The sequence below is a fragment of the Meles meles genome, chromosome 2 (assembly GCF_922984935.1).
Source record: "Meles meles chromosome 2, mMelMel3.1 paternal haplotype, whole genome shotgun sequence".
NCBI lineage: Eukaryota > Metazoa > Chordata > Mammalia > Carnivora > Mustelidae > Meles > Meles meles.
This window is the reverse complement of record NC_060067.1, coordinates 5,962,070-5,965,077: the sequence shown is the minus strand read 5'-3', so window position 1 is coordinate 5,965,077 and position 3,008 is coordinate 5,962,070.

Below are 3,008 nucleotides of genomic sequence, written 5' to 3'. Positions count from 1 at the left end.
AACAGACTAGAAGCATCATGAGAACAGGCATTTTGTGTGTCTTGCTACCACTGCGTCTCCAATGTCTGGAATGCTGGCTGGCATTTTCTATAGATCTAGAGCTAGACCTAGACAAATGAGCAAGCACCTAATGGATAAATAGACAAGAATGGGCCAGACAGCCCAGCCATAGCGAGGGCATGGAGGGATGGCTGGGAAGCAGAACATGGGTCAAATTCTGGTGTGGATGCTCTTAGACAAGGCATTTATCTTCATTGGCAAATGAATGATCAGGACAGTTAGATTATCCATCTTACGCATCATCAACCACCGCTAAAGAACCTGAGAAACAAAACACCCACTATTTCCCAAGAACGACATTTATATGTGTGTCTACATTCTGTTACATTTTTCACGTGTGACAAGTTTTAAGAACATAAAAATTATAATAATATAAATGGGAGTCAATTTTATTGCTAGAATTTATAATATAATAAATAACCGACATCAAGAGTTAAAATTACAGTGATGCCATTGGGACTATTTTAGTGTAATGTCAACAACAAACACATTAGTAATAAATTAAAAATTGCAGTCATTAGGAGAGGTATCATGTATGTCTCCCGAAAACTACTTACATTCTTGTGATTTACTCTGAGATATTTCAAAGTGTAGTTACGTAAGACATTACCATTAGAGACTGTATATGCCTCAAAAGAACCCAACCAGTTATCCATGTGTCATGACTGAGCGGGGTGGCTGGGTAGCCAATTTTCTCTCCCACCTTAAATTTCTTGAGCATTAATTGTCATCTTACAAAAGGAAGCTAAGTGTTGTGCATGACCCCATTACCCCCCGTGAGCTTGCAGTAGTCCTGAACTTGACAACCTGCGGGTAAAGTTACCTCTTTGTCTCCTTCCTTTGTAGCCAGAAGATCACCGGAAAACACACGTCATCAGGTCAGGTCACCACCCCACTGCATCTCCTCCAAAGGCATCTTTGCCTCTTCAGGATAAAGCCAAACTCCCTAGCAGATTTGTGGCCCTCCAAAACCTCTTCCTGTTCAGAGCTGAGAACGCTGTGTTCATCCTCCGCGTTCCGGGCCCCCTGTAATTCAGAGCTGCTTTCAGGCTCTCCAAAGTGGCGTGCTCTTGCCTCAGAATTTGCTTTTCAATGGAAAAGACATTGACGTAAAATTCTTACAACATCAAATTCATCACTTTAGGGGCACCTCAGTGGCTGAGTCGTTAAGCGTCTGCCTTCGGCTCAGGTCACCATCCCAGGGTCCTGGGATTGAACCCTGAATCGGGCTCTCTGCTCAGCGGGTAGGCCTGCTTCCCCCTCTCCCACTCCCCCTGCTTGCGTTCTTTCTCTCATGTCTCTCTCTTTGTGTCAAATAAATAAAATCTTAAACAAAAAAAGCATCACTTTAACCATTCTAAAGTGTATAATTCGTGTTAGGCAACTGTTCCCACTACCTAATATTTCCATCAGCTCTGAAAGCAGCCGGCCCCGCACCCACTGGCAGTCACGACCCAGTCCTTTCTACCCCCAACCCCACGACCGCGGATCTACTCCCCATCTCTATGGATTTTCCTGTTCTGGACCTTCATGGAAATGAAACCATACAACGCGTGGCCTTGTCTGGCTTGTTTCCCTCAGCATCATGTTTTCAAGGTCCATCCACGTCATAGCATGTATCAATACGTCCTTCCTTTTTAGGACTGGATAACATTCTATGGTACAGACGCACCGCGTTTCATTTCTCCATTTCTCCATTTCTCCATTTATCTGTTGGTAGACATTTGGGTTATTCTGGCTATTATGGATTATGTGTGCAGGCTTTCATGGGAACCCCTGATTTCAATGATCTTGCATCTATACCTCAAGAAGACTTCCGGGACTACTTCACCAGAAACGAGATATCCCTAAAACCCTAGGGAGAGAAAACTATTCTAGGACTCACTGTATTGCTTTGTACTTGCTTGTTTCTCTGTCTTCAGCAAGCACCCTAAGCCTCTGAATTCTGTTAGGAGGGGAGAGGTGTATCGTATTCTCTAGAAATCTAGGAGGCAGGCAGTCCACAGTGGGAAATGGTTACATGGTTAAATGAAATGGTTAAATGGTTACATGACAACTCACAGCATATTTTCTATTCAAAGCAACAAAAGCCTCGGTTGCATGACTCTTCCACTAACAAAAAGTCTACGTAGGGGCTCCTGGGTGGCTTGGTTGGTTAAGCAACTGCCTTCAGCTCAGGTCATGATCCCGGAGTGCTGGGAACGAGTCCCGCATCAGGCTCCCAGCTCCACAGGGAGTCTGCTTCTCCCTCTGACCTCCCCTCTCATGCTCTCTCACACTCTGTCTCTCTCTCAAATAAATAATTTTTTTTTGAAGTCTACGTAAATGGACTTATGGAGCTAACATTGGAAAATGATAATTAATGAATTATTTATGTACATGTGTATATGTACAGATATATATATATATATACCACTAATGTTCATGACTCATTATTTTGGTAGCTGGCTTTCCTTTAAGTGTTCAAAAATAAGGTTTAGGGACCCTCTGTTATGCCCAGATTGAAACTGCATTAATTGGTACAAATGTTTCAAAAAAAAAAATTCCTGCTTTTTGACCAAGTAATTTTACTTCTGAAAATTCTAAGGAAATAATTCTAAATGCAGAAAATGTTTTACGCATAAAAGCGCTGACTGAAGAATTATTTATAAATAAAATTTAAAATTTAAATTTAATTTTTAAAAATTTAAAGTTGTAAAAATTGGAAACAAGTTCCCTCGATAGCTAATAGAGGGATAGCTAAATAAGTTCTACAGACATTAAAAATAATGTTCAAGAAGAATCTAGGATAATGTAGAAATTGTATTATACCGTAACCACAACTATTTAAAGAGGAGGAAAACCCCAAACCTATAGTAAGAAATGTCTTAAAATGCAAAATGGTATGGTTTATGTGGTAAGACAATTTGTAATTTTTCCCTTTTATTCCATTTTCTAAATTTTAAATG